Source organism: Sminthopsis crassicaudata, chromosome 4, assembly GCF_048593235.1.
Source record: "Sminthopsis crassicaudata isolate SCR6 chromosome 4, ASM4859323v1, whole genome shotgun sequence".
In the NCBI taxonomy this organism is placed as follows: domain Eukaryota; kingdom Metazoa; phylum Chordata; class Mammalia; order Dasyuromorphia; family Dasyuridae; genus Sminthopsis; species Sminthopsis crassicaudata.
In genome coordinates this window covers 450,744,297-450,766,426 of record NC_133620.1, presented here as the reverse complement: position 1 = coordinate 450,766,426, position 22,130 = coordinate 450,744,297, and the positions used below count along the sequence as shown (strand labels likewise).

At 37.8% G+C, this 22,130-nt stretch overlaps 1 protein-coding gene across 2 annotated transcripts in view; it reads left to right on the top strand.

The window, feature by feature from the left end:
- Positions 1–2,461: 2,461 nt before the first annotated feature.
- The window catches only part of NOS2 (nitric oxide synthase 2), a 99,755-nt gene continuing 80,086 nt past the window's right edge, over positions 2,462–22,130 (top strand). For both annotated transcript variants that reach the window (XM_074263666.1, XM_074263669.1), the window contains exon 1: positions 2,462–2,742. The gene's annotated coding sequence lies outside the window, so the exon portion shown is untranslated. The remainder of the gene's footprint in view (positions 2,743–22,130) is intronic.

Sequence of the window (22,130 nt, the reverse complement as noted above, 5' to 3'; positions counted from 1 at the left end):
CAGGGGCAGCTAGGTGGTACAGTGGATAGCACACCAGCCTTGAATTCAGGAGGACCCCAGTTCAAATCTGGTCTCAGACACTTAACACTTCCTAGTTGTGTGACCCTGGGCAAGTCACTTAATAACCCCAACCTCAGGGGAAAAAAAAAAAAAAAAAAAAGTAAGCTCCTTAAGAGTCAAGGAATGACTTGTCAGGAATGAAGGCCTGAAATTTGAAAAGAATCTTTGTTCTCTGCCCTTAGCCCTCCTCTGTTACCTTTCCCTTTTCAGAACTTAAATTCTTTTGGGGTAGGGATTGGCTATATAATGAAAAGTGAAAATTCATGTCATATAACTTCTATAATATCCAATTAATGGGGAATCAGGAGAGGACTTGTGCTTCAGGATAAGAAATCAAACGCTGCCTTTGGAGTTTCAAAGGTGTGTCTATTCACCAAGGCACCCATTTTTTCAAGAATGTAAAATAAATCTTTTCTGCATTCATCAGTGAGTCAGTGGAATTTTTGGTAAGATATTTTGTTTCTTACAAGATCAGGTATATTTCTCAGAAGTGAATTTTCCAGGCAGCATACCTGTTTTTAAGAGCCATGCTTGGTCATTATAGCTCCCCAGTCTTTAATTTCTTCTTGTTTGTTTTTCCATTTACAATGTTGTAGTCATATAACTGCTTTCTTGATTTTGCTTACTTAAACTGCATCAGTTCATATAAGTCTTCTCATGTTTCCCTGAATTCTTTATAGTCATTGTTTCTTAGTGAAATCCTATTGCATTGCACCCATGTACCTTAATTTGTCTAGATATTGTCTGGGTGTTAATTTTATTTCCAGTTCTTTTTTGTAGTTTATTTGTTTCAATTATATGGGGCTCTTCATGAGCCCATTTGGGTTTTCTTGGCAAAGATACCAAAGTGGTTTGCTATTTCCTTCTCTAGCTCATTTGACATTTAAGGCAAATGAGGCAAACTTCAGGGTAACCTGATTTGCCTAGGGTCACACAGCTACTACAAAATGTGGACTTTGAAACCAGCTTATTCTTTTCCCTTATCAGAAAGAGCCTATCTGGCTATTATTAGCCATAACCACGTCCTAGACTGAAGTTTTTATCAGCCTCCATTGTCTAACTTTTGAGCATCTTTAAACAACCTTTGAGATCTTGATTGGCATATCTTTAAACAGGTCTGGGTTCTGATCCGCCAGATCCATTCCACTTGGCTCCTCCTTGACCCCTCTTTCTGAGCTACCAATTTCTCCCTGGTTCCTCCCCCTACCTCATAGATCCTATCTCCACTCCTCTGAGACTTTTAAAAGTTCTATACCCTGAAATACAAACCATTTGTTCATTTATGATTTTGCGTTGTAATTGCTTGAAGCCCTTGAAGCTGTTTTCTTTTTTTATTAAAATGTTTTATTTTCAGAACATATCCATAGATAATTTTCAACATTCACCCCCCAAAAAACCTTGTGTTCCAATTTTTTTCCCTCCCTTTTTTCCATCCCCTCCCCAAGATGACAAGTAAACATGTGAAATTCTTTTGTACATATTTACACAATTATCATGTTGCACAAGAAAAATCAGATCAAAATGGGAAAAAATGAGAAAGGAAACAAAATGCAAGCAAACAACAACAAAATGAAAATGCTATGTTATGGTCCACACTCAATTCCCATACACTTCTATCTGAGCACAGATGGTTCTCCTCATTACAAGACCATTGGAACTGGTCTGAATCATCTCATTGTTGAATAGAACCATGTCCATCAGAATTGATCATTGTAAAATCTTGCTGTTGCCATGTACAATGATCTCCTGTTTCTGCTCATTTCACTTAGCATCAGTTCATAGAAGTCCCTCCAAGTCTTTCTGAAATCATCCTGCTGATTGTTTCTTATAAAACAATAATATTCCATAACATCCATATATCATAACTTATTCAGCCATTCTTCAATTGATAAACCTTGAAGCTATTTTCAAGCAAATAAAATAAGATTTCTTTGCAATCTGTGATTTTTGCCTCACCTGATTTCTTCAGGTTGATTGACTGTAACCAAATCTCTATTATGCTATTTTTGTATAATATGCTTTATAATTATGCTCTCCCAAATTTATTGCTCTCCCGAATCTATTGCATATTAACTCTCCTAGTGATTATTCTGCCCCATAATAGATGGAGCCGAACCCATATAACATGTATCACAGAACAAAGGAAATGTGAACACTCCAATATCATTTTTTTCTTTTTGTCTTACTCCTCAACTAAGGTATATGTAACTGAGAAACCAGATGTAACTTGGAGTACAAAAAGTGGGTCGCTTTTCTGATGGGTCTAAAGTAGGGAGATGTCCCTCAAAAGCTTGAGTCCTTTTCTATGAGTTCATGACATTTACATGAGTATTCCTTCTTCTCTCCTGGACACTGGATGAGCCAGCTTGGCCACTGGAGGGTAGGATATTCTCTAAGGATGTTTACAGCCCCTAACATTACAAAGGGGAAGTCTCACTGTGACAGTTCCCTTTCTCTTTGTCCATCAATTTAACCAGCATTTTCTTAAAAGTTAAGCTTTCAAGAGATTAAAAACTTAGCCTCCAGGCTACTGACTTAAAAAGGATGATCTGCCTTCCTTCCTCTACCTTCTCAACCAAGCCTAGGCCCCGGGTGATAATTTGAAACCTGGAGTTTATCCTGCTCATATTCCCTCTCCTAAGGTCTTGGAACCCTCAGCATTTCTGACATCTCCAATGTAAGGTAAGCTAGTCCCTCTTCAGCACTTCCCTTCCCTTGGAAATCCCAACTCCCCTCTCTGACCATCCTCAGTTGCCCACCCTGATTCTGGGCACTGTTGTTTGAAATCCCCCAACTCTGCAAACCTGGATTTTCCATTCTCCCCCCCCCCCCTTAAAGTCCACCATTTACTTAAAGCCCCTGGTTCTAGGTCTCTATACTTTGTATAATCCCCTCCTCTGTGTGAATGTATGTGTTTGTTTGTTTGTTTGTGTGTGTGTGTGTGTGTGTGTGTGTGTGTGTGTGTGTGTAGAAGGGTGTGGCATTTTTCATTTCTCTCTACATGGGAGATGCAAGCAGTTTCTCCCTTCCCCCCTTTAGACAGGAGACTGTCCTCCACAGGATTTGGGGAGATCTTGGTGGTCACCATACAGGAGCTGTTTGATCCCTGAATATAGTTAGGACTCTACTTTAAGAACTTCCCTCTCTTCTTCCCCCTTCCCTCCTTTCTTGGGTACAGAATAACTGAGTGAGGGTAGAGAAAAGAGAACCCTAAATTTTTAAAAATAGGCCCTTGGGGAGACCCATGCTGCTGCTATTTTGCCCCCAAGTCAACATCTGGAAAAACCTCAGGCCCTTGTCTCTCAGCTTCCAGGTGCCATTTTATGTCTCAAAAAGTTCAGTCATCTTTAAAATTGGGGGGATTCACTAGTACATTTTTTAATATTAAATAGTTTGAAAGGGTGAAGGTCAGTACTTTTGAAATAAAAACTGGAATATTTAACATTTCTCTTATTCACAAAAGGGGGAGAGCTTTCTCCCAAAGATGTAACATTAAATTTGGGTATATTGAAATTGGAAATCTGATTCTAAGTTGTCTGAGATGAGAATCACTTTTAACTGGTACATGCTAAAACTGTGAACTTGATTGTTCATTTGGGCATAAGATTTTAGACATATGTGTGCATTAATTTTTAATACTGAAGTATTATTACTAAAAATTTAAATCTGTATTTGATTTAAGCCAAAAACTGTGTCTCAAATTTACTCAACCTAAAGACAAACCTATGCTTGTTTTCTCCTTTAATTAGATGTAATTTATTTAAGGTATTTATGTTGATTTCTAAATTATATGTTGTCCAATTTTACAACTTGTATGAGCTATGTTTTTTAAATCTTTTAAAAAATTTTAAAATCTTTTTATTTTCAATATATAAGCATAATTTTCAACATATTACCCCTGTGAAATGTGTTTCAATTTTTTTTCTCTTTCCATTTCCCCCACTCCTTTCCCCAGATTAAGGAATTCAATATATGTTAAACTGTTTTAAAATTCTGTCAGCCCTGCTGAACACGTGTTATAAGCTTTGTGCAGTTTCACCAATAAATATCTAGCTATCACCTATTCTGAATTTTAAGATCATCTTTCTTCCCTAAACAAAGAAAGAAACTTACTTAAAGGGACAGAAGGGAAGAACCCAACTTTTTCCTGTGGACCCAGAACTGATCAAATTTGGGTTTATAGAAATGAAATTATGTAGTTGAAAGTTATAGAATTTATTAAATCTTATTTTTAAAAGTTTGAAAAGGTTTAAAAAGCAATTGAAAAAAATTAACAGTTTTGTTACAGAGAAGGAAAGAATCTTTTTTTCCCTACATCTCACTTCTTCCCTGTCTGTAAGGATGGGATGCAAGCCCTCTCAATATGCTCTCAGTCCCAGGCTTATTCCTTTTCCCTCTCTCTAGCAAGATGAAAAACCCCAAACAAAACCATTGTTCATTGCTAGATTATCAGCCCAAGAAAAGAAATTGGTATGGGAAATAAAATTCTCATGTGAGGAAGAAAATACAAGAGAAACCATTTTGAAATCTCTTCATCTTTAAATTGCTTCTATTATTTAAAGAGATAGCCTATGTTTACAAGGTGTCAATAACTGATTTTTATTTTCATTTTTCAAGTCTGTTTCAAGCAAAGACATTTGTAATGCTGCAGCAAAGATTTTACTACTTAGCAATAAAAGGAACTTCTGAGAGAAGTTTGTTAGATGTTTTCATTTTTGGTTAATTGAAAGCCAGAGATCTAAGAAAGCTTTGTCCTGTTATAGTCAAATGCCTGTTTGTTTGTTTTTTCCCTCATGTAATTTCTGTATTCAGAGAAAGTGACAATTTTGTGAGAAATATGCTGTTTTTCATCTGAAATGTGTAAATCATGTGTAAGGTCAAAGTTTGGCTTAGTCATCTGCTTGTAACTAGATACAGAACATTTAGCTTTTGATACAACTATTTGTGGGATCCAGCTGCTATTCTAATGTAGTGTGACTTAGTATAAAGAATTTTAGTACAAACAGTCTTCTTAGAAAACATAACTTCTGGAGTATTTTGTGTAAGGCAAAAGTCAATTTTATTTCTGCTAATGTCAAGTAACATCTGCTGTGTCTCTATGCACAGAACAAGCTAAAGCAGTCATAAAAGAGGTTGCTGGCCAATCAATATTGGCTTGTCCCAGTCCATCCTGTAACAAACTGGGGCATACATTCTCCAACCAAAGGAAATGAACAATTTTCAGATGAAGAAATTTAAACTATTTATAGTCATATGAAAGGGTGTTCCAAATCACTATTGATCAGAAAATGCAAATTAAGACAACTCTGAGATACCATTACACACCTGTCAGATTGGCTAAAATGACAGGAAATGATAAGGACCAATGTTGGAAGGGCTGTGGGAAAACTGGAATGCTGATACATTATTGGTGAAACTGTGAACAGATCCAACCATTCTGTAGAGCAATTTGGAACTATGCTCAAAAAGTTATGAAACTGTGCATACCCTTTGTTCCAACAGTGTTTCTACTGGGATTATATCCCAAAGAGATCTTAAAGGAGGGAAAGGGACCCACATGTGCAAAAATGTTTGTGGCAGCCCTTTGTGTAGTGGCAAGAAACTGGAAACTGAGTGGATGCCCATCAGTTGGGGAATGGCTGAATAAATTGTAGTTTATGAATATTATGGAATATTATTGTTCTGTAAGAAATGACCAGCAGGATGATTTCAGAGAACCCTGGAGAGACTTACATGAACTGATGCTGAGTGAAGTGAGCAGAACCAGGAGATCATTATACACAGCAACAATAATCAGTTCTGATGGACATGGCTCTCTTCAACAATGAGATGATTCAAACCAATATCACTTGTTCAGTGATGGAGAGAGCCATATACACTCAGAGAAAAGACTGTAGGGACTGAGAGTGGACCACAACATAGCATTGTCACTCTCTCTGTTGTTATTTGCTTGCATTTTGTTTTCTTTCTCTTTCTTTCCTTCTTGATCCGATTTTTCTTTGGTGACTATTCTAATCTATCACTATGAATGTTGTTGTTGTTGTTTTTAATTTGGCATTTTTTCTTTCTGTCCTTTACCTCTTTAAGGTATATGCCTTTCCCTTAAAGAATATAAATAGGTTAGTCATTTTTAGAGCTTACGTCCAAATTTTCAAATTGACTGAATTAGTTCACCATTCTACCAATAGTGTTATATATTTTCCAATAATGTTATTGATGTTCCTTTTTATAATATCTCTAATATTGATTGTTCCTATCTTGAATCATCTTCATTTGCTGGGTAAATTGTTTTGATTTGCATTTCTATAATACTAAATACTGGTGATCTGGATCAATATTTCATGTTGGTTTTTTTGTTGTTGTTTGTTTTTGTTTTTGCTTTTTGTTGTTGTTGTTGTTTTGTTTTTGATAGCTTGCAATTTTTCTTTTGAGAATACCATAGGCATTCCATAATGGTTCTTGGATTTAGAGATTGTTCCCCTGTGTGTATTGGATATGTCACCTTTATCAGAGATTAGATGCAAATATTCTTAATCAATCAACATTTTACCTCTTTATCTTAACTGTTTTGACTTTGGGTAGAAGCTTTTCAATTCCATGTAACTGAAGTTACTTATAGTTTCTTTTTTGATTCTTCTATACCTTTTGGTTAAGAACTTATGACTTGCCACCAGTGTCCACATTCCTAGCAGTCCTGTTGAAATTGGGAAAGAGGACTCCAAAAGATTGGGGTCCCAGACCGGTATTGTGAGATGTCTCAAAAGAATTTGCAGGCTTGAACCCAACTCCTAGTCAAGGGGCAAAATTTATTATAATTGTAATGCCAAGATAAATTAGCAGAGAAACAGAAGCAAAGAGACACATTTATCCAGCTTCTATCATAGATATGCTAATTCTACAGCTCAGGAATGGTCTCCCAGAATTTGGTTTTCACTGAAAAGATTATCACTATTGTATCAGGAGTTTGGTCCTTGGGACTATCTTGAGGCCAGAAGCTATTTTGATAGTCAGCCATGAACTGAGGAATGGTCTGGTCGGAATCAGACAGATTGTTGTTCTTAATTTGGGAAGATGGGAAGTCCCTGAGGCCGCTCCAAAGCTAGAAGATTTAGGATTACTGACTTACTGTTAGAACAGAAGGCTCCCGAGGTCAGGGGACCCCAAAACTACCATTATATTTCCCTAGAAATATCAGTCCTCTTTCCCTCTTTCAAGTCAGATGTTTTTAATCTGTGGTGGGATGTGAAATCAGATCCCGGAATTCCTTAGGACTTGCTCTCTGGGAGGTTACACACCACCCAGTTCTGTAGTCAGAGATGTTCTTTTAATTGAGCTCCAAATCAAAGTCTAGGTGTGGTGCTGAGGGGAGGACAGGAGGGAAAGAGAAGATGGGCAATTATAAAACTTTTTTTTTTTAAATTAATGAAGTAGAGAGGATTTTTAGAGGAAGGAAAACAACAATTAAAGGGATGGAAGGTAAGACATACATTAAAGGGAACTAGATGTTGACAGCTTGGGAAAGGCAAGTTGGGAAATTGCTTGATAACTGTCTTCAAATATGTAAAGAACTTTCAAATGGAGGGTGTGGGCCCATAGAAGACAGAAGGTAAATCACAAGAGGAAGGATTTAAGTTAGACTGAAAGAAAACTTCCTTACTACAAAGCCAACAAAACTTTGGAATAATTCAACAGGGAGAATTAGCTTTTTTGGGGGGGAACTATGAGAGGAAGACAGACATCTCTTAGCCTTTGATGATTTGAGTCAATATAAAGGAAAGAAACTGCCCTCCCTCCCCTGCCCAATCCAATTAATCAATCAGAGTCCTGCCTCAGGAGAGGTAAAAAGGAATTTATTGCTTTCTCATGAGAAAGGACACCCCCAGTGTCCACCAAAACAGGGTCAGCAAGGGAGTAACGGGTGAACAGGTCTCAAGAAGATTTATGTATGCCCTAGAGTGGAGTCCCATCCCTTTCTCTTCAAAACTTCGGGGGGAATTTCCCCCCAGCAACAAAAGAGCTTGAAACTAAGTGTTTGCCCAATGGGTAGGGAGACTTGTAATCTTGCCCTTCCCCCATCCTGAATGCATCAAGGAGACTTCAACAGTGCCAAGAACAAAAAGGTTCTTTTAAAATCTCAGACCATCATCCCCATCATAAAATCCCATCCTTGCCCCTAAGGAGTTTTCATTCTTACATTCTTTTGGGGAAGATAACCCCAACTCCAACCATCCACTGATGTACCTATGGGTCTGTCTCAGTTTTCTAATTTAAATTTCATTTCTCCAATTTAATTTTTATAACAAATGTTTATCCATTTCTCATACTTGAAAGTCAGAAGGCCAGTGGCTTGATCAATCATTTATATGCAAGTGCTATATAAGGGAATGAGAATACAAACACAAAAATGAAAAATCCCTTACTTCCAAAGAACTGATATTCAATCAGGAAAATTTTACATACACAGAAAAGTGTTTACAATCTCTGTCCTTAATAGTTCAATTAGTGGGTAGAGGGTACCATTTTAGTATGGAGAGCACACTGCATCACCAGACCATAAAATGGGAGTACGGGGGAAAAAACCCAGACACCATCAACTCCCAAAACATCTATCCATTCCACTTTTCTATCCCAAGTTAATAGGGATAAACCTGTGATTTGGTTGATTTGGTGTAGAGAACAATTATGAAGAAAGTCAAATCCTGAGATATTTGTTTAGCCATTTCTTGGGTAGTTCTGGCTTAGGAACAAATCCCAGATAGTGTAGTTAATGAGTATTTATTACCACCACTTAGATGTGTAATTCCCATCTTCTTGGGATATACCGAGGCTATGGTTATTCCTTGGAATGTTTACAAAATAAAAAAAGTGCTTCCTTAGCATCCCAGCTTAAATCTGATGTTTCCAAGTTTTTGTTGTTTGTTTTTTGTTTTGTTTTTTAGATGTAAACCAAAAGTAATGATAATAAGGATAATGACTGACACTCAACACAAAACCCTTATCTCCTATAACATTGAGTGGACTGAAAAGAACTTTGACTTTGGAATCAGAAGACTGGTTCAATTGTCACCTCTGCTCTTAGAATCTTTGTGACTTACACAAGTAACTTCACTTCATTTCTCCAGGACTCAATTTCCTCCTCTATAAAATGATGGTATCACTCTATGCATCCCCTTACATCTTCCTAGAGCCATGATCCTACAAGACATTTTGCCTCTCTATGACTCAGTTTATCCATTCTTAAAATAAGGGGATTGTAACCAGACAACCTCTGAGATCCTTTTCAGCTTTAGATCTGTGATACCATGAAACCTATTTCACAGATTAAAAAACTGAGGTGAAGAGAAGTTAAATGGCTTTCTCATGGCTGGAGATGAGAGTCAAAGTATCCCAAACTTCCCATCACTCTCTAAATTCTCCATCAGCCTTCAGTCTGACAATCTTTTGAGGGAAATGAGAAAAATGAAGCTAGGAAAGACAACATAACTTGCCCATGGTCTCAGAGATAGGCAGTACCTGGGGAAGGCACTGAGCTCCTGAGTATCTTTGTGCTTGTCTCTACTATCTCTTGTTGTCTGTCAAATCAATTTTTGGCAGCCAACTTAACTCATCCTACAGGCTTAGTTGTTTATCTGGTTTGGCACCAAATACTCCGCACTTGTTTCCTAGTCAGAAGGCAAATTGCTTTAGGGCAGGGTATGTTCTGCTGCAATTTACCTTCAATTCAAACAGTTGAAACAAATGTAGGGAGGATTTTGGTTTAGGTAAGCAAATGAGTTGTCTTCATCAGTCCATTCTGGGAACCTAAATGAAATAATTTCCATCAGTTTATAGGTATAAGAGGGATTCACTCCCTCAATGAGAGATAGAAGGGCCATCAGGAACCAGCTACTTCTGCCTCTCCTTAGCAGGGGCATTGGTCCAGTGACTAAAAATATAATAGCTAGTTTGCAAAGTGATTTATGTGTTTGAGCCACAAAGCAGCCCAAGTGCTGCTTTGTGTAAAATAATAATTTTACAGATGGGGAAACTGAGGCTCAGAGAGATGAAGTGATTGTCCATAGTAATTGGCAGGGGTAGATTTCAAACCCAGGTCTTCCTGGCTCCAGCATTCTACTCATTTCCTCATTAAGGGTGTGGTTATATTGTATCATTTAGGGTTTGGGAAACAACAGCTTTAATTCTAAGAGTTTATAAATTGAATACTAGTGGCAGTTATTGGCCCTTGGGTCAAAGGCCCACCTTTGAGAAGTGAGGGCAAATATGGAAAAGTAAGAAGAACAATTGACTTTAGACCCAGGAGATGGGAACTAATTCCCCTCTCTATCATGTTGTCCAACCTTCTCATTTTCCTGACAAGGAAATCAAGATCAACAAAAATTAAGTGACTTAACCAACTCACACAGGTAGCAAGAATCACATAATATTAAAAAATTAGAAGGGTCCCTAGAAGCCACTTGGTCTAATAACTTAAAAGATAAGGAAACTGAAGCCCACAAGTATTCAACTATTTACTCATGTCACATAGTAAATGTATGAGTATCTGTAAATAAGGATTTGAACTCAGATTGTGTAGTTAAAAAAGAACTGAAGACATTCCTTTTCAATCTCAATTTAATTTCCCCCCAAAACTCCAAAGTTGAACAATATGAGAGCTTGTTCCTTAAGCCTTGTGAATTCTTAGAAAATTAAGTTGCTTCTTGTTGCTTATTCTATCTTCTGACATAAATTGAGTACTTAATGGTTAGCTTTATGTGTACAATGTGGTAAGATTAACTGTATATTCATTCTTTTAGTTAGTATAAAATGTCAATAATATCCTTTTGATATGATTAGTGGAGAACAGTTCTGTGTACCAGGTTAAGGTGGGATTTGCACTCAAGAACTGCTGTACTTTCTATTATACTATGTTATATAGGATGCCTCTACACCAAGCAGTAAAATCTAAATAAATCATCAGTCTACAAGCATCTGGTAAATCCCTTCTTTGTACTAGATGCTGTCCTTGGTATTATAATGTTCTTCTCTAAATTGTAATGTTCTCTGGGAGCAGGTTTCTTGGGGTGGGGGCTTCTGGAGGCAGCCTTAATTTCAGTTAAGTTCAATATTCACCTCAAATGCAGCCAGGAGTTAAAGTCCAGATCCTCTATTTTCTCCTTCAAAGTCTTGAATCTTTTCCTGGAGCCTGGTTAGCTTTCTTAGAGGCCTATCTCTCTCCTTGGTTCTGAGAACTCTTGCTGCTAGTCCTTTGTCTCTGCCAGCTTCAGCCTCTCGAGTTTCCAATGTCTCCATCCAGCACAAAGGTGGAAGTTGAAAATGAATCTGACTCTACCTCCAAGAGAGTGGGCTTGTGGGCTTCTGTCCTCTGACTTGTGAATCTCCTCAACTGAATCCTGATTTGTGAATCTCCCAAAGTCAATCTTAGTCTATATGCTATCTAAAGGTGTGAACTCTCCTTTAAAGGTGTGAACTAAGTATATTAGCATTAGCACCTTGTTTCAAGTTCTGGCTCATGACATCTCTCGATTTCTTTTGATTTATAACATAAGGTGGTCATGACCTCCCTGACTTCTCAAGGAGGCAAAAACCCCAAAAAAGAAGGTGATCACACCTTCCCTGATGGCTCAGGAAGGGAGATGAAAACACCAAAGGAAATGTGAAATCAAATCAGATTAGCAGGTTTCTGAAGGAGCTCACTCTTAAAACAGGTATACATAAATCCATCAGTATGGGAGGTATTACACATAATTACATAAGCACATAGTAACATAACAGACTAGTAGTAATGAAACAAACAACATGAATCAACATGAGGAATTATATATGTCATAAGTCCTAGAAATAGTCCAAAAGGAATCCATTGTCCACTAGTTCATGTTCCAGGAATCCAATAATTCCTGCACGTTTTGAAGTCCTGCAATAGTCTTATCTTGTGTTAGAGAATCCAATGATTCCTGCTGGTTTTCAAGTCCTGCAACAGTTTTATCTTCTTAGGTCTTCTCCTTTGTTTCCAGATTTTTCTCTTTTTCTGTCTCTCTCCAGGTGCTCATTGCCACCCATCTGTTTCCTTCTCCTTCTGTAGGAATTCAAGCAAACCCTTTCTCCCAAGCAGTTAACCTATCTAATTTCCTTCTATTTACCACTTTCTAGATCTCTCCTCATCACCTGGCAATTGCATTGGAGATGTTTGCACTGGACACTGCCCTGTTGGTTTTAAAAACCTGTATTCTCCACAAGTGTAATCCCTTTCTGTTATGTGATTGCTTTTCTGTTGATTGATCATGTAATCCCTTTCTGTCATCTGATTGCTTTTTGGCTGACAGATCATATCAGAGTTCTGACCTTCTAAAGACTCTCTGTGTGTAAACTCAGGTGCCACCATGGCCCACCTGTCTTTTGTATAATATCTTGGTGCTGGGCCCTACCTCTTATTTCCCTGGGTCAATCTACATTCTGAGGTCCAGTGAAGCCCTTGTGGCATTTTGGACATAAGGTTTTAGGTCTCCTCTCAGCCTGTCTCCTCACTCTATCTCCATATCTACATTGGGCTCTCAAATGTCCTGTTTTTCCACACTGAAAACATCAACAAGTTTGGGGACTCAACTTTTTTGATTCTGCATCATTTCATACAAGTCTTCTTATGTTTCTTTGAATTTTTCATATTATGAGTGCTTACAATAGAGAAATTTTCTGTTTCAGTCATGTGCCACAATTTATTTGACCATTCCCTACACAATAGAGGCATACTTTGTTCCCATCCTCTTATTCCCACAAATATTAGCTGTGGGCAAGTCATTTAATCTGTTTGCCTCAGTTTTCTCATCTTTAAAATGGGAACAATAATAGCACCCACATCCCAGGTGTTTTAGAATCAAATGAGATAATATTTGCAAAGTACTTAATACAGAACCTAGCATGAAATGGGTGCTATATAAATTAGCTATTATTATTATATAGTTAACATAATTACAGAAACTTTTTAATGACAAGCTAGAATATGTCCAGAAGAGTTTAACCAAGGTGATGTGGGGACTTAGAATCATGTGATATAAAGAATGAAGGAATTGCTAGCTGCGTGACCTTAAGTGGCAAGTCACTTAACCCCAATTGCTTCAGAAAAAAAAAAGTGAAGAAACTGGAGATGTTTATCCTAGAGAAGGAAAGATTTGGAAGGGGAGAGGTAGACACAATAGCTAACTATAGGTATTTGAAATATTGCCATATACAAGAGAAGTAGATGTGTGCTGCTTGGCTCCAGATGGCAGAGTTAAAAGAGAAGGTTGAACAGAAAAAAGTTTCAGCTTGAGATAAAGAAAAACATGAATAATGAAAATTGTCCAATAACAGAAGGTGTAGTTTTAGGAATTTAGTGAGTTCTAAATATTTAAGGTCTTTGAATGAAAGCTGGAGGGATCACTTGTAAGAGATATTGCAAAAGGAATTTTCAAGTATGTGTCATCAATAAAGAAAATATTCATAGCAGCATTATTTGTTCAAATAAAAGTCTGGAAACAAAATATATTCCCATTGTATGGTGAAAAGCCAGACATACGTGAGACACAAGAAAAATATAAGGTTTCTCAGCTGTAAACATTTATAAATATGAAGAATTCAGAAAAACATGAGGAGACTTATATGATGTGATGCAGAGTGAAAAAGTAGAGCTCAAAGAATAGATAGAATACACATTTTCTGTAACAATGTAGTCAGAAGATTTGGGAATAGAACAAATATCAACATCCAAGGACATGGCTCCATTTTTAATTCATCTGTGAACCACAAAAGAGAAAGTGAAAGATACTCTCAGTTATGGTTTTGCCAAATTGCCTTTCAGGAATGTTCTTTGTGGGTGGATTTGTCTGGATGTTTGCGAGGGAAGTCTAGGGTTGCTAAAATAAAGTTTGTCCATTCTGATGCTTCCTTCTGCTATACAAATGACCCTGTATTTTCTGGAACTGGAAAAGAGCAATCTTGGTCAGGTTACCTTACCAGAATAACTTCAGACTACCAAAGAGGCTAAACCCTTCGTAGTGAATCTAGGGTAAGATCTACTCATAAAATTAGAATAATTTGCACTAGATCAAAGCTGCTTTCTTTTCTTCCTTTTTTTTTTTTTAAAGATTATACATGTGCATTCATTTAAAAAATACTTCCATATGAGTCATATTGGGAGAAAAATCAAAACAAAAGGGGGAAATACATAAGAAAAAAAAAAAGAAGGGAAAAAAGTGAAAATAATGTGCACTGATCTACATTCAGTCTTCATAGGTATCTCTCTGGATGCAGATGGGGTTTTCCATACAAAGTTTATTGGGATTGGCTTGGATCTCTGAATTGCTGAGAAGAATCAAGTTTATCATGGTTGTAGACCAAAAGCTTCTCAAACTGTGGGTCATAACTCCATATGGTGTTGCTTGTGTAACTGAATGTGGTGGTTGCAAAAAATCTGGCAGCAGTAAAAGGTTTTGAATGCAACAACCAAAAATTAATTCAAAATCATACATGTAATGAATCTGAGGTGTTTCTGGCAGTTCTTGCTCATAGTGTATCATGCAACTTTACTAAAGCCTTGGTTCTGAACACACAATAGGCACACTTTGCATTGTACATGCACAAACACTGTCAGAAACACGTGGCTTCAAGAGGAGGTCACATAAAAATTTCTTGGGCAAAAAGGAGTTGTGAGAGGAAAGAGTTTTAAAAGTTCTGTATTAGATGATCTATGGGCCTCTCCCACTCTTAACTCTGATATTCTATGATTCTATAATCAAGTCAGTTATATCAATCATCAATCAATTGATCAACCTATCAATCTAGTCAACTAGATCTATGATCTAATCCAATGTCCTTATCCTACAGGTGAGAGAAATTGAAGTTTTAGAGGACTATGAGCTCTAAGTGGATCAGCAGTGTGCCATGACAGTCAAGAATACTGATGCCTTCTTTGGCTAGGTTAATGGATGTGTGGATATGAGGAAGATGACAATTCTATTGGATCCTTTGCCTAGAGTGGGAAAGTCACATAGTAACCAGGGACAGAAGTAGGATTAGAATCTAGGTCTTTTGATTTTCAAACAAGGGCTTTTTAAACTCTCATCGTATGGAAAAAGATTTTTCTACATTTTCTTTTCCCTGTAAAATGAGATAGAAGCAACTGTATTCTTTATGTTGACATTCGATTTAAAAACACCAATTTTTTTTTGTTTTCTTCTTCGGAATTCTGGTAAAGCAGCCAGTATAATTTTCTCCACTCCATTTCTCATGGTCTTCTCACTCTTGATTGAGTGGCCTATTGACATTTCCTTCCTTTATCATGGATTACTTTCATTTTGTCAACCTTATTCCAGAGTTTTGTCTGAGAAAGACAAGAGTTAGGTTGTATTCTTGGGTTATTCCTCTGAAGAAGGCAGACATATATGGGAACATAGCTAAAACTAGGCTTGGAGAAGGCATAGACAGCAGGTATTACAAAGACAAAAACCTAAGTCAGGGGGTTGGGGTGATAATTGCATAGTGGTCTCATCAGGTTTGACTATTGTTCTCCAGGCTGTGCTGTTTCTCACAAGACATGGTGTGACTTTGTCAGATATGTTCACTGGACTGAGCTGCTCCTCAGGAATCTGGGCTGGCCTGCTCCTCATGACATAACCAGCTTAAGGAGAACTCACTTTGCATCCTGCTTGGTTAATTCCAATTCCCAGTCTGGCTTCTTGTAGCTAGTAGGGTAGCTCAAGTAATCAAGATGCTTAGTAAAAATTATTAGCCATCTCAGTTCCACAATTTATAGAATAAAATGGAGATTATTCTCCACATTAGCAGGGAATGCTCATTGACAGATATTCCATATTTTAGCCCTGACCATGTTCCTTTCTCCAGAGTTCTTTTCAGGTCAGGGCTTCAATTTTTTTTCTATGACACTTCTACTTTCTTCTTCATCAGACTATGGTGGCTTATATTTTGATTCAACTGCCTCTTACAGTATTCCAGGAAATACCAGCAAGCTAAAGAGCAGAGTTTGGAATTCAAGGCTCAAAGGAAAGATCATGTCCTTTAAAGCTGATTCTCTATAAACCTAAGTCTTGATTCTGAAGGAAGATCTAGAACACAGAAAAAGAGAAAATCTAATACCTCACATGAGCAGTTGATTTTGTTCTTTCCTCTTCTTCTTGACCTTTGAACTACCTAATTTAAATTCAGTGTTCATGGAGTGCCAGGCCTGGAGTCAAGAAAACTCATCTTCCTGAATTCAAATCTAGTCTCAGACACTTAAATGAACAGATCACTTTACTCTTTTTGCCTCAGTTTTCTCATCTTCAAGTGAGCTAGACAAGAAAATGGCCAATCACTTCATTTCTTTGCCACAAAAATACCAAATGAGGTTCTAAATGGATGTGACTGAAATAACTGCACAACAATAATAACAAAAATAGGTGTCTTAAGTGCCAGGGACACCAAGATAAAGATTTTTAAAAGGTCCCTGTCTTCAAGGAACTTATATTCCCTGGAGGGAGAAATATCATATACGTAAGAAAATAAAAACAAAGTAAATACAGAGCATACAAGAAGTTAGAGGGAGAGAATACATGTACAAAGTTATTTTAAGATGGCTTCAAGGAGAAGGTGGTCCTTGAGCAGTAGGGGAAGTGTGGGAAAAATACTTTTATTACTTATTAATATTGTTTGAACCTAGCTTTGTGTGGTGAAATATTGCTTGACCTCAGAGACATTCTAGGGAAACCAGAGATTATAGCAAGCAATTGAGGCTTCATGCAGTTTAGATTTGGGACTCACCCATTAACTTGTGTTTTGGTTTCACCCAAATTTTATTGAATGTTTGTATTTACCTAATTATGTACATCTCAAGCAAACTATGGAAACTGTTCTTTTTTGGAAACTACTAATGTGTAAGCCATTTAGTTTGAACCCTTGTTTGAATTCTATGTAATGGGAGACTTACACAGGTTCAGGGGGAGCTAGTTCTGCCCTCTGCTAAACCAACTTTCTTTAAAAAAACCTTCCATTTCAAATTTTTTCTTGACTTCCAAAAACTAAGGGAAAGCTTAATAAAGCTCTCTTTCAGGAGAGATGAGGATAGAGGACTTATTAATGCACACAGAGGTGAATTATTTAGTCTTCCTTTTCTCTTTGTTATACTTACCCCTTATATATAAGCACAAAGTACTGGATATCCCCTAGATTGTGGGAGCTGGAGTTGTTTTGTGGAAATTAAATTATGCAAATATCTGGAAGGAAAAAATCCTTTGCAGAGGTATGTGAAAAACACTGTTGTTCTTCTAAAGACTGTTCTATTGCAAGAACTATGAAAACTACCAGCATTGCATGTGATTAACATGCAAATTATGGGAATTATGGGAAACTGCTCACTTTTCCCCATCTTTCCCCTCCCTTTCTTCCATCAGGCTTACAATCCATTGACTACAGATAAATGAACCAAAAATAGAAAAACATGTTTGTTGGACTATTGATCCTACTCACAACATCACCAAAATATTCTGAGCTATTCTGGGCCAATCTTAGCTCAGGGTCAGTTTAGTCAATCAATCAATCAATGAGAATTTGGTGAAATTATTATATGTTATGCACCAGGGATATAAAAAAAGGCAAAAACACAGTCTGAATCCCTGAAGGAACTCACATTCTAATAACTAGGGAGATAAAAGTAAGTAATTATGGACATACAAGTTATGATCATTGTAAATGGGAGATGACCCCAAGGAAAGATGAGGAATTGGAAGGGACAGAAATTGGGAGGGCGGGAAGGTTTGTGGATTTTAAGTGGGATTTGAACTGAGTCCTGAGGAAAGAAGGCAGAGGTGACTTGTATCACAGATCTGTCTAGATTACCTTCCCCCCTCCCCACCAACACAGCCCTCTTTCCCTTTACTATCATGGGTGCTATCATCAAACTGGTCATCTTTCCTCTCCCATCTCTGATAGAACCTCCACCCAGTTGACAAAGCACTCTACCTACTGTCCCACCTAGCTGCCACAAAGCTCCAATTTATTCCATGATCAAATTAATTTCAGAAACACTGACTTGGGGATACATAATTTTTATCTTTATTCACATCCTAAAATCTTGGATCACTGTTGTCAACTAGTTTTTGGAAAGTGATGCAATGACTAACATGAAGAATGCAGAGAAGCTTGGGAAGATTATATGACCTGATAGAGAGACAAGGAAGCATAATCAGAGAAATGATTATATAGTCACCCCAATAATATAAAGGAAACAAAACCTGAAAAGCCTAAGATCAAGGTAATGATTGATCTTGATGCCTGAAGACCATAACTCCCTGCTTTCCCTGAAAATGTCACAGTAGTATAAATTCATAGCTAGAGACCTTTAAGACAACCTCTTCTGCATAGAAGGGTAAATTTTGATTGCTGAAACTTGGGATATCTTGGGATTTATGGACTAGATTTCTTAAGGACTGTGCCTTGAAAACCCAAATCACTCTGGCTCTCATTGAATGGCCTAAATAATCAGTAGGTCCCAGGTCAAGCTGCTTCTTATCATTCTTTGGATTTCAGTAGCTCAGAATGAGTAAAAATAGAAATTATTTCTGTTTTGACCAGAAATTCTGTCCCAGACTGATATTTTTTAATTAGGTAAAAGAAACCATTCTTTGCCTCATTTTTACTTTGCCTTAATGTCTGATTGGGCAGTACTTCACACAAACAGAGACCTGGGAAAGAATTTAGCTTCAAAAGTCCAAGGTCTTCTACTGCATCCAGGGCCATCTTCAGTCATCCTGACCTGTAGCTGGCCACTGGACCCAGATGGCTTTGGAGGAGAGAGGGAGGTAGGTGACTTTGCATTGCCCTCAATCACTTAAATCCAATGGACTTGGAAGTCATGGCATCATGACTCATCATCTCTTGGTCCTCAGAGAACAAAGAACAAATAATAACAACAATTTGCAAATGAGGTTAACAGGGAGTAAAGTGGCTGAATCAAGGTCACGCACTAGTGAGAGGTGGCAGTGGGAAGCTTTGAACCTGGATAGTACAAGTTTAAATTCAGGGTTTTCCCAAGGTACTATATGATGGTAGACTATGTGCAAAGTAAGGTCTAAGTGGTAACAACAACAAAAAAAAAATGTGAATGTAATGATAAAAAAAATTTGCTCATATCAATTGTAATGGTACCTGCCACTCCTTCTTAATGATTCTATAGTAATATCAAAATTCCAGTAATGTCTTTACCACCCTACTACTCTTAGGTTGTTCTTAGGCACACCCTTAATCCGCACCCTGGGACTTGTAAACAAGCCAGCTTGAGCCAGACCAGCTTTTGATGTCCATTTCCCCCTTCCATTGAGATTCATGTCATAAGGGGCAGCTAGGTGGTGCAGTGGATAGAGCACCATCCCTGAATTCCGGAGGCCCCAGTTCAAATTTGGTCTCAGACACTTAACACTTCCTAGCTGTGTGACCCTGAGCAAGTCACTTAACCCCAGCCTCAGGGGAAAAAAAAAAAAAAAGAGAGATTCAAGTCATGAAGAAGCCAGCTTGGATTGCCAAGGATCTGATAGGCCAAGTTTTGCTATAAATGTGACCCTTTATCCCTTTTCTCCTAAAAGTATGAGAACTTTCCTGTAGATCTCCCAATGAGACATCCCCCAGATTGGCAGGTTTGCTATCCTATTACCTCAATTAAAGATGCTTTATTCCTCCAGTTATGAATTTGACTTATTTTAGGACTTAACAGTAGTTTGACCTGGCCAGTATGTGGGGCTGTTTTGGACTTTTTTTTTTCCTAAGAGATGAGTCTATTAGGAAAGGAGAAATGGTGGGAAATGATTGTGATAAGTATTAATAAAAGGATAAGAGAAGGAGAACCAGGAAGGTCATTATTAACAAACAATAATATTATAAAGAAAGAACTTTGAAAGACTTAAGAACTCTGAATAGTGTAATGACCAATCTTGATTCTATACTAATGAGGAGACATGTCATCCACCTCCTAATGAAGAGGTGACAGACTTAGGTTAGAGAATGAGACACATTTTTTTTGGACACAGCCAATGTGGGAATTAGTTTTTGCTCGACAATGCACATTGTTAAAAAGTTTTTCTTTTTTCTTCTAATTTTGGGGTGGACAGGGAAAGAGATAAATGTTAATTAAATATTAAGATAAAATTTGAATAAAGGATAGAGAGAGAAAGAGAGAAAGAGAGAGAGAGAGAGAGAGAGAGAGAGAGAGAGAGAGAGAGAGAGAGAGAGAGAGAGAGAGAGAGAGAGAGAGAGAGAGAGAGAGAGAGAGAGAGAGAGAGAGAAGGAAATTGCTGGTTGCCTGTGATCAAGATAAACTTCTGTCCCAAACTGGCCTCAACCAGTCGAGCCCTGGAAAAGAAAACATCTTGGAACTAGGGACAGCAGTGGCTTTCTCCCTCCTTCCTCCTTCCAGAGGCAGTGGGGATTTTCCTGTTTAAAAGAGAGGACAGGCTCACCACAGACCTCTAATCTTATACCAGAAGGATCATTCCCCTTTCCATTCCCTGATGCATGACTTTATTCTCTTTCCCCATTATCTCTAGCAGGGCAGCCCATACCACTAACTTCAATGGAAGATGACTCCACTATTTCATGTTGTACATTATTGCCTCATTTGATTAAGGGTTGGGTAAATCCCTTAGTCTCCCTGGGTCTCAGTTTCCTCAAATGATAGCATCAGATTTCCAAAGAAAAACCTTGGAATCCTTCAGATTTCAAAGGAGATTTCTGAAGTCCCTCCAACCCTTGATCTATGATCCTGAGTTCTGATATATTAACTGGTTTGCCCTGAGATCATAACAGCTCACATTTATATGTAACCCTATAAGGTTTCCACATTCTCACAACAAATCTCTCCTATACATGCTATCATTCTCTTTACAGAAAAGGGAACTGAGGCTAAGACTTGCCCAGTTCAAGATTTTAACCACCAACTTTTTGAAGTCCAGTATCATGACATCCAATGTGCTAGAAGGTTTCTCAGAGACAATGAGAACTTTTCTTTTACAAATAAAGAAACAAAGACTCAGATAGGTTGGATTACATCCCCAGAATTACACAAATAAGACTTGACAGAGCCAGGATTTGAACCCAGGACTCTGAAGCCATTTTTCTTTCCACTCTATTATGTTGTCTCCAATCATCTCCTGTGATCACTCTGCACTTAGGTCATTCAGTGTCAGCAAGGACTGGAGAGACCATAGATCTGAAGGAAAGTATCCAAGCAGAAGGCCAAGAGATCAACACCAGCTTTGAATCTTCCCTCCTAAGCTTTCTTAGTAACCTTGATGCAGAGAGGCTTCATGGCTAGAAGGTCACAAATAAGAGTGGAGTCAGCTCTTTGGACCCTAGCTCTTCTATTTCTACTCATACAAATTAGGGGAGCCCTTGCAGCTCAGAACTTGCTTGGGAAAGAAGACTATTATAGAGAAGATTGGTTGTGTAGATCACCCATGGGTTCTGTAGGGATCTAAAATCTACCTTCCAGTCTCAATGGTCATGACACCTTTCCATAAACACTTCAAACCAGCTCAGCTTCTCTTCTTACTGGCCCTCATACATGGTTCTCCATCTTCTGCCTCCAAACATATCTGGAACTTCTTTCCTCCTCACCTTCAACCCTAAGAATCTGGTCTCCTTCAAGGTTGAGCTCCAATGAATGAAAAACCTTTCTTAATCTTCCTCCCACTTCCATAGTCAACCCTAAGAAGCTGATTTCCTTTAAGATTGAGCTCAAATGCATGAGAAACCTTTCTTAGTCTTCCTCCCACTTCCATATTCACCCTTAAAAATCTGATTTCCTTCAAGACTGAGCTCCAATTCATGAAAAAAAAAAACCTTTCTTAGTCTTCCTCCCACTTCTATATTCAACCCTAAGAATCTGGTCCCCTTCAAGACTCAGCTCCAATGCATGAAAAACCTTTCCTAGTCTTTCTCTCATTTTCATATTGTATCAGTTTATATAGAGACCCCTACACATATACATTCATATGTGTGTATACTTATATATACACACATACCTACAATGCACATGTGCACACATGCTTGCATGT